The sequence below is a fragment of the Macadamia integrifolia genome, unplaced genomic scaffold (assembly GCF_013358625.1).
Source record: "Macadamia integrifolia cultivar HAES 741 unplaced genomic scaffold, SCU_Mint_v3 scaffold2094, whole genome shotgun sequence".
NCBI classification, from domain to species: Eukaryota; Viridiplantae; Streptophyta; class Magnoliopsida; order Proteales; family Proteaceae; genus Macadamia; species Macadamia integrifolia.
This window is the reverse complement of record NW_024868508.1, coordinates 101,137-112,256: the sequence shown is the minus strand read 5'-3', so window position 1 is coordinate 112,256 and position 11,120 is coordinate 101,137.

The window sequence follows — 11,120 nt, the reverse complement described above, 5'->3', positions numbered from 1 at the left end:
TTACCCATTGGCTAAAATTTCTCTCTCCTCCCATTAGTCCAAAAACCCCCTTTTGTCCATTGGTTAAAAAACCCTTTTCACTCACTTTAGTCCAAAACCCCCTTTTGTCTAGTGGTTAAAAGAATTCTCTCTCCTCCCCTTGGGCCTAGAAATACTATAAATACGCCCTCCTTTAGATTTAAACACACCAAAAAATCATAACCCCACATAGGAAGTGAAGCTCTGCCCTCTCTCCTTCTCCTCTCCCCCTTTGAGTTTCTTTGGGTCTTCGGAGCGATCTTCGTCAAGATCTGAAATTTTGTTCAGATCTTCGAAGTGTTCTTCGAGATCTTTAAGATATTCAATCCAAGTTTGTATTTTAATTTGTTTTTTTTTTTTCCAAAAATAGCATGTTTTTGAGTGTTCTTGATCTTTATCGAAAGTAAAAATCCCTCCCCCCTTAAGGTTCTTCAGGTCTACGAAGAGATCTTTGTCAAGATCCGAAGTTCTGCTCAGATCTTCAAAGTGTTCTTAGGGGCTTTAAGGATCTTCAATCCATTTTTAATTCAATTCATTTTTTTTTTTCAGAAATAGCCATTCCCATTCGAAGCTCTGTTTGAGTGCCCTTGGAATTTTTTCAGAAATAGCCATTCCCAACTGAAGCTCTGTCCGAGTGCTCTTGGAATCTTTCTAGAAATAGCCATTCCCAACGGAAGCTCTTCCGGAGTGCCACCTCAGCCTAGCCCTCCCATAGTGGAAGCTCTATTGGAGTACCACCTCATTCGAAGCCCGAAAATAGCCTTCCCTAGCCGAAGCTCTGTCCAAATCCAAATCCGAAAGTAACCATTCCTAGCGGGGACTCTACCCGAATATCATCACAATCAAAATCTCTTGAGAAAGGAAGTTGGAGGTCAAGATCATCTTCCCCTGAGCCAGGAGAATCTGAAAGATAGTCTGAGATGGTACTAATCAGAGGCCCACCCCTCTTGACCCGAAACAGGGGTTAAGTTCAATTACAGTTTCTCAACTGAATTGTCATCATGTAGATTTTATATAGACATTGTTTTAGTGTACACAATCATTTAAATTTAGTCAATGTATATATGTGTGATAACTTAGCCATACATGTGGAATCGGAATAATTATGAAAAATTTTCGTTCTTAAGCATCTAGTAGGAAGACCGGTTGAACTGGGCAGATTGGGTGCCTAACACCTTCTCAATTCTGTAACCTAACACTTACCCTAAATCTCTAGACCAGACCAACTTTTGGGCCCTTTTCTTTGGAATTGGGCCCACCCCCGGGTCCTAACCCATAATCCTAGGTGGTGACTCCAAACCCTTTTGTATGATCACGATCCCTGTATTGGACCATCATCAAATCCCTATCTAGAATGACGAACTTTACACACTTGTAAAATAGGCCTCAACGTATCTCCGAGTGGTAATACGGTGGTGCGGGGTTAGCAAGCAAAGCACACACGACACCACGCCTCCCTCATGAAAAGAGAAGAGAGAGAGAGAGAGAGGACGAAATGGTGACTCGTGAAGTCATCGATCTCCGGTTACTACCCTCACAGTGGCGACTCCACTGGGGACAAATGTTAAGCTTACGACACTAGATGCTACCATTAAATGCAAGAACATTTTTTCCCACATTTGTTTGAAAACATGTTTGGCTAACCCCATGTTTGTAATTGTATTCGCTAACCACATCATGCATCATGCTCAAAGTGAAATCATTTGGCGAGGGACTCCCTGCCATGCCCCCACCCTCGGGGAGGTCAATGCATGTCATGGAGAGTACTCTGAGAAAAAATGATACACACTTCATGTACAAGGGTGTGGGGTATTGTTAAACAGTGAGAATGTTCATGATTGTGCTAGCACCCTCGGGGAGGTTCGTGCACTTTATGACATTCTGAGATCAAATGATGATATTCTCGCATTACACTTTTACACACAAACACTCACGGTTCTACCACCCCATGGCCAGTTGCTTAACCTCGTGTGTAGTCACGAGTAATGGGCAAAGAAGTCATCCCCTTGATCTCATACCTATAGGTATATCAAAAGGATCACACACCTCGCGTATATAGATCCTGTCAGGAAGTCTTGTCTATCCTATTACATCCACTGCATACTCAGCATCATGTAGAAAATAGATGAGAAGCTAGAAGCGTCACAAGCTAACTGCAAAACTTATTTGCTGTCTTGAAAATGAATGCTCCTACATTATATTCCCATCATAAATAATTGCTTTCCAAAGTGGGTTTCGGATAGAAGGTGTCCCTCCTCCAAAAGAAATGTCCAAATACGTGACTCAGGGGCAATCCCGTCAGAGTTATGTAAAGTCCCGAGAAGTCCTGAGAAAATCAAGAGGAAGGACACCTAGTGGGAAAAGGAGCAAGGAAAGTATGACTTTTTTACATGGAATGTCTTATAGGAATATTCTCGATAAGCCATTTGTATGAATCTCCTGTTTATGACATTGAGTGGACTGGGGGCGTCAAACCCTATCCACTCCCTATCATTAAGCCTATCAACTTTGGATAGATCATTGGTTGTTAATCTAGTGAATGTGTGAACAAGGAGCTGGGAATTTAAGAATCCTAAAATAAGCCACTTTTGGTTTAGGCACAATTCCACACCTCAAGTATTCTCTGCAGTCCCTCTGGACACGTCGAGATAATCAGTTGCCTTGCCTAAGTCCAGTATCACCTCTATCATCTCTCGAGACTGTCTACTACCAAGTGATTGCAGTACAATTAGTATGGATCCACCTGAACAGGCATGGGTCCATCCTGTGGAGACCTTGTAGACAGAAATGGCTAAAGTCAAGAGAGGGATAGATTAGATATTGCATGCAGTCTAGAACCCTCCCAGAGCTGATCTCATGACTGAGCCGGCACCGGCTACAGGAGATTTGGAATAGAATGGAGCTATAGGTCATCACATAAATTCTTCCTGAGTTGACTCAGGAGAACTAGAGCAAGTCAGGCCAATCAGTCAGAGAAGAGCTTCACCTACCCATCCAAATGGTCAACGAGGGGCTTATTCCAGGGTCCCTCCTCCCAGGGTAGTGATTGAAGGTGAGGAAGAGGAGTTTGCCACACATGTCTGAATGGAGCCTTTAGAGACAGAGAAAGAAAAGAAACATAGAGCACAATTAGAGAAGTTAGAGAATAGATTCGAGCAGGAAAAGGCTCGAAAAGTCAAATAGTGGATTCTGATGAAATGAGTTTCTTTTATGGGGCAAGAATTCTCGAGAAATTCAAGTGGCAGACTGATAGGTTTGACAGGTCAGGGGACCCTAAGGCTCATCTCAAGGTATTTCTCAGCATTGCCAAGTCATAACAACTTGCAGACAACCAGATGGGGCAAGCCTTCATGTTAACCCTATCAAGACTAGCACTAAGGTGGCTCACACAGTTGGAGTCTTCTCAAACTCAAAATTGGGTGATAGTGGTGAAAGCCTTCACCAAGCAGTACTCCTACATTACTGAAGTGGATGTGAAGCGACAAGAGCTTGAGACATTGAGGCAGTAGCCCAAAGAAGGATTCACAGCCTTCTTGATGAGGTTTAGGGATAAGGCTGCCAAGATGGCAGATCGACCTTCAGAAGCAGAGCAAGTAGAGATATTGATTGAGAACTTATCAAAGCCTTATTATGATGTCCTCTGCTACCAACATCTACAGACTTTTAATGTCCTAATAGCCACCGGCACACATGTGGAAAACAAAATCCTAAGGGAAGCTCAGTATCAGGGATCTTCCCAAGATGTAGGGAAGAACACCTGAGTTGGACGTGGAAAGGGTCCGAAAACTAATGTAGTGAGTGCAGTTCAGCAGTTAGTCTCACCAGCCACTTCTTCATAGCCATTTGTAATACAAGCAGATGCACCCTCTCAGAAGGCCTCTCGTCCAAGAAGGCAGTTTTCTGATTTGGGAATGCCCGTGACAGTAGTATATGAGAAGTTGAAGAAACAAAGATTCTTAGGGACAGTGGCTCCAAGAGTAATCGGCAACCCTCCTCTAGCTTGGTGTAGGGATCATGAATATTATGCTTACCACACTCATAAAAAGGCACAACACAAAAAGAAGCTTAGGTTTTCAACATACAATTCAGGACTTTGTAGACAATAGAACCATTGAGGTCAAGGTAAAGCAACCTCCTAATTTCAATACCAATCCACTCCCCATGTGAACAATCTGGATGATAAAGCCATAGAGAGTGATCCCACTCAACTCATTATACCCAGAGCTCAGAAGAATCACATGAATGCCCGCACTTATAGGAAAATCATAAATCAAAGGGTCAGAGCCATGAGGACCCCTGAAAGAAGAGAATCATCAGAAGAAGAATCAGAAGATTGGACTCCTGCCATTCGTCTTTCCTCATCAATAGAAGAGTCCACCGTATCATATTACCTACCTCCACCATACCTCCCACCTTCACCAAATTATCAACCTATGCCATATCATCAACCTTCCCCCCACCATCAAGGAGAAGGAATTTTCTCATCCTATCACCCCTAATCTTCATATCCTACCTCTCACATTACATCATCTTCATACCATCCCGCTTCGTATCCCTCATCACCCTCATACCAATCCCATTCTCAAGGTTTGATATATAACCCAAAAGAATGATGGATAGACAGGCACGATTGGAAGGATATGCTTGCACTACCGGACTCCCCAAAAATGACTTCATCAACAGGGTCAGATATTGCATTAGGGGAAGAATAAGAGAGTGACCCCACTTCTCTAATTCAGTTTGCTATATCTTCAGAGGATAGTCCAGAGGTAATCAAAGAGATTACAGATGATCTTCTCAGAGCAGTAACTGCATTGACCATAGGGGAATAGATCATAGAGCACACCCCCTAATCCACATAGGGAGTAACACAGAAGATGATGAATCAGGTCTAACCCAACTTTGAGCCAATGGAGTCAAGTCCAACCTTGTTCTATATGCTCTGAATACTATGAGCATTTGGATGCAAGAGAATTTGATGGTCTAGAGGAATCTGATGGAGAACCAAGTGAGGGGAAATCAATGAAGAAAAGGATGATGACGACAACGATAAGGACGAGAATGAGGATGAGAATGATGGAGATGACTCTAATTCTCAAGAGAATGATGAGTATCCAAACTGGGATGACTACCAAGGGCCTTGGTACAATGATAATGATGATGAGTTAGAATATTACTCACTAGATCACCAGAAATGTTTCTCATTCTATGCTATCGATGGTGATGACCTAACAGTTGATCCAACAGGTGGCATTCAGTCTTCCCTCTGCATAGGAGGAGATGATTCTACTTCAGATTCAAAAAATGATGAGAAATCTAGAGAGCCAACACAAGTTTATATGGATGAATGGCACTCCACATTAGAAATGGAAGAAAAGTTGTGTGAAGTGTACTCAAGCACATTGAGGATGCAAGAAAGAGTGGAAGAAATTGATAACATGCTGGGTGAAGTAACTATCGGTGATTGTTACTAACATGAGCAGTTGGATGATCGGGAGGAAATAGGGCTAGATGACACATTCACAAAGGCAGTAGACACTGCATTCCAACAGCTTTCTAATGTAGTTAAAAAGTTATGAGCCAGGGCTGTGGATATTTGTGGAGGACCTCGACTTCCCACCCCAAACAAAGAGGGAGAATAGAAGAAGGGGATGATCCTATGGTAGGGATAATCATCATAACAAATAGTGATGATGAAGATTGTTAACTCACAGAGATTATTGTAAAGAAACCTGTCAACGTGATGGAAACTAGAAGTGGAAGAGACTATAAGGGTAAGGCTTTGGCAGTAGAACAGTCAGGGACCAGTGAGGCTAGAACAAATAGCTTGAAAAGAGAACATGAGAATCCAGTCCTAGCTCAACTCAAGAAGTCCCAGGATAATATCCATATCTCAATTTGGGGATTGTTGATGGCATCTCCCACACACAATGAAGCAGTTTTAAAATATCTCACCAATGTACAGGTGTCAATCGAGATAAATCTGACACATCTCGCACATATAGTAGGGGCAACCTACGCTGTACAATCCTTGATGTTCTCAAATTCAGAGCTCCCCAAAGGGGTCCATCATAATCAAGCTCTCCACATCAAGGTAGAATGCCTTGACAAAGTGGTTCCCCAGGTTCTTGTTGACAATGGGTCTTCTTTGAATGTGATACCTTTTAGATCGGCGAAGGGTATTGGCATCAACCTGGAAGAATTGAGGCCAACTATCCAAACCATATGGGCATATGACAATACCAAGAGAAAGATCCTTGGCATCCTGACCCTTGCCATAAAGATTGGCCCGGTAAAGTTTGATATCGATTTCCAAGTCATTGATATACCGGCAGCTTTTAACATGCTCTTGAGAAGACCTTGGTTGTATCATGCGAAGGCAGTGTCCTCTAGTCTCCATAAAAAAAATGAAGTTCATTCATGAAGGAAAGGTGATCACAGTAGGTGGAGATCCCAAGGTGGTTAATACCTTAGCCAATATTGAAAATGGAGAAGAACATGATCAGGAAGTTCAACTAAGTGGTTTTAAATTAGATACAACTTGTGCAAATATTGCCAAAGAAGTTTTAAAGGAGGAAATCCTGACTAACTATGAAGCCATCTGGAGTCTGCCAGTAAATCAAATGATGAAGAATATGTAATATTTTCCTAGCATAGGACTAGGAAAATATCATCAAGGAGTTCCAAAGTAGCCTATTTTGGCATTGAACAAAGAAAAGAATGGTTTCGGATATACTCCTCCAACCACCAAGGGGCAGAAGTACTGAGGATGACTAGGAAGTTCTTCATCTCTTACTACCCTATTCTCAATGGGTACTTTGTAAAAGAAGGAGAGGATTTCCCTTTCTGTAGTAATGTGGAGCCATGGTTTGTAATGGTCCAGTGGTATGTTGCCCTTTCTTGAGTATTTCCTTCATGCTTCAACTTCTTTTTGTTTTGGTCTTGACTGATGTTCTTTCAGGGGAAAACAAGACACACAGACCCTTCTACTATTCAGTCACATTTCAGTGCTATTGATCCTTCGTAAGCTGAACCCTCTACTAGTGCTAGTGGGTCTCTCAAAGTAGTCAACATCTCCTTCTCCTTCCGTCGCTTTTTTTCTTGGTGCTATCCCAACACGGCCAACCCCAGCCTCCCTCATCTTTTGGAGCGGAGCACAGATGTAGATGCTTCCCTTGGGCTGCCCATTCCTTACCACTATGTGAGTATCTGATCATCCTTCAATTGACTCTTGACTTCCTTTGGCTGATATGCTCTTTTTTAGGTGTCTCCGAAGGTCTATTCTAAGATCATGGGGATGCATTATGGCTTGTGCGAGACGATTGTTGCCAAGGTATTTCCCACTTTCCTCTTTCTTTTGCCCTTCTTCTTTCATTATTCTTCTTCTTGATCCTTTTTTATATTCCTTAGTATAGAAGATCATCGCCTTGGAGAGCCAAGTCAGTTCCTACGAGTAGGAAATTGCATAGCAGGATGCACTTATTCAGGATATGACACAGAGGTTGGAGCAGACTGGACCAAAATCCGTTGGTTCCTCGGTACTCTATGGGGGTGACTCAGAGTATGGTTCAAATGATGACTTTACTCCTTAGGGACTTGTTCCTGTAGTTCCTGCAAGTGTAAGCACATGTATATATTTTCATTTTCTTTTTCCCTCCCCCTTTTATTTTGGCATCTTATGAGTGGAAATCTATCTTTGGCACAAAGAAAAACTTTTCTTTTTGTTTTTTTTTTGTGATTTACAATGTTTAGGCATAATCAATTCCACAACTTAAGTCATAATTAGAATAATTAGGATAACACAAAAATCTAAATATTTCCTCATTCTATTACCAAGTGAATTACATGGAAAGGGGAACAACTTTCCAACCATAGACATGATAAGTACATAACAAGGTAGGGAGACAACTCTTGAGGTGGGTGAAAGTTCACCAACTCCTCTGGGTCCATCACCTCGAGCCCATATTATTGGCTGATGTACGTAGGCAAGTAAAAGGATGTGTGAGTCAATCCCATAAACCAGACGTAATTGTAGAAAATCTTCTTATGGCCTCCCTGAGCACCTCCACACGATAACTTGCACAGTCCTTTCTTGTAGGTACATTTCCCAGTCAGTAATGAGGTTGAATTTTGGAACTTCCCTCTTATCCTGGTAGCAAAGAGCTCCGAGTGGGCCTCCTTTTAATGGCTTAGTTAACTTCAGTTTTTCCAGGAGCCAAATCTGAAAAATAGTAGGACTCTCCTGATAATGATCTAGTCCGAATCTATGGTCATGGCTCATGTCATCAAATCCCTTAAATGTTTTTGTAAGAACCATAGGGATGATGTCACATCCTTTCTTCAACTGTTTTACCACCTCGACCAGAATGGGCAGTATACGACGCCCAGGAGTTCGGAGAACATAGCGAGCTATCATACAAAGTAAATAAGAATCATGTGATCTCTGTTGATAGATTCCTCCTAATTGGTAGATATTGGACAAATATCTAGGCCACCTTCAGAATGTCAATCTTCCCATACCTAATGAATTGCTTCATTTCCTCTTCCTTCCATCCGAAAAAGTCCTGAATTTCTTCTGAATAATCTTTCTTCAAAGGTGGTTGGAATAACCTGCCATTGGGTGGAGATAACATACAAACTTGGAATTCTTCGAGAGTCAAGCAGATGTCTACTAATCCAAACCAAAATACATGGAGATTGGAAACCCAGTGTTAAGGGACCTACCAGAGTAATTGGTGATGTAATTTCACACACCCGATCCTATTGAGAAATGACACATTCATGGATTCCAGCAATCTTGGCGCCCCCATGTTTATGTCCAAGGTTCATTTCCTCAACGCCTCATCTAATGTGCTCATGAATTTTCCTAAAACCATCACAAACAAAAGAGATATGATGATTTATCAAAGCATTACTCATTAGCTAATTACTCAAACAAGCCTTTACCACTGTTGCATCAAGCTCTTTTATTTATTTATTTTTTTTACCGATCAAGGATCGGGAATAAACTGGCCTTGATAAACTGATGTCGGGTGGCGATTTTCTTTCAAGGGATAGAATCCTGGATAAGAATTGACGGACCATAGGGGAATGACAGATACCTAATCACCTTGTATGCCAAATGGCAATTCTTAGGGGATGGAATCCTGGATAAGAATTGACGGACCATAGGGGAATGATAGATACCTAATGGCCTTGCATGCCAAATGGTGATTCTTAGGGGATGGAAACTATGATGATCTTTTAAGATACTTTGATTATTATTGATGAACCAATTTATTACCTTTAGATGGTTGAGACTGCACTTGCACATGTCAAGTTGCCTACATATCCCTCGAACAGAATCAGGTCTAACATAGTTTAGGTGGTTCACCCTTTCAGACATAATATTTCTTAAGTTTGTCCATCTTGACCAGTCCGGGTATTTCTTCGCCATTGTGTTCTATGAGTTTCACAGCTTTGCCTGGTAAAATCTCTTTAATAGTGAAAGGGCCACTCCAGTTGGGCTAAAATTTTCCTCTTGGGTCATGAATTGGGGCTCTTTGTTCTCAAAGAATAAGTTCACTCTCTTCTATGTGGGGGGCCTTCGCCTTCTTGTTAAAGGCCTTGGCCATCCTTAGTTGATATTTCTTCAGATTATCTATGGCTTTCATGCGCCTTTCATCTAGAAAATTGAGCTCGTCATGTCTGGCCTTCATCCACTCTCCTTCAGGTAGCTGACTATCAAGAAGAACTCTTAGGGATGGTATCAGGATTTTCACGGGTAGAACCGCCTCAACCCCATATATCAAAGAGAAAGGGGTTACCCCCATCGAGGATCGTACAGAAGTTTGGTATGCCCATAAGGCAAGGGGTAACTTATCAGCCCAATCCTTATGTGTTTCTACCATTTTCTGTAGGATGAATTTGATGTTTTTGTTGACTGCTTCTACTGTCCCATTGGTCTGTGGCCTATAAGTGGTAGAGCGATGCCTTTTGATTTTGAATTTTTTACAAATTTTGTCGATCTTACCCCAGAATTGGGATCCCTGATCCGATATCAATTCTTGAGCTACTCCATATCAAGAAATGATATTCTCTTGAATGAATTTAGTTACCTTAGCAGATGTGAGGACCACATATGACTAAGCATCTACCCACTTGGTGAAATAATCAATGACCACCAAGATGAACTCGTGACCATTGGATGCTTTGGAGTTGATCTTCCCAATGATGTCGATGCCCCAAGTGGAGAATAACCAAGGTGAACTAAGTGAATGCAACTCTATTGGCGAGATATGTATGATGTTGACAAATATCTGATACTTGTGGCACTTATTGACAAAGTCCACACAATCCTCTTCCATTGTGTTCCAGTAATATCCCAGCCTGAGGATCTTCTTAGATAACATCTTGGCATTCATGTGGGGTCCACAGAGACCTTGATGAATTCTTCCATGATGGTTGTGGCTTGCTTCTCGTCTACACAAAACAACTGTATTCAGTCATAGGATCTTGTATAACAAATCCTCTTGAAGAATAAACTGGGTGGCATATCTCCTTAGAAATTTATTTTCTCTATCAATTGCTTCAACTAGGTATTTCCTTTCAATGATGATATCGACTATGAGAGAGAACCAAGACCGGCCATCCACAGTGAGAGAGTTCAACAAATTCTGATGAATGGGCTTGCTTCTTTGTTCTACCAAGAATGGTCAGACCCTAGCCATAGAGTTGCATTCTATCATGGAAGCCAAGGTTGCAAGGACATCAACAAACTTGTTGTTATCTCTCTGGAAGTATTCGAACGATATCTTCTCAAAGTGTTCAATCACCTCTTCCAAATATTCTTGATATGGCTTCAACTTTTCATCCCTAGTTTTCCACTTTCCCTGTGTCTGGCAGATGATGATGGATGAATTTCCATAAACCTTGATCCTTTTTCACTCCACTAGTCAAAGCAATTTCGAGCCCCAAAGCACAAGCTTCATATTCGGCAATATTGTTGGTATAGGGGAAATCGAGGTGGAACATTGAAAGCAAATAAAGGCTATCAGGAGTGACAAGCAATATTTCCGAACCACACCCCTTTTGATTGGCTGCTCCATCAAAGAATAATTGCC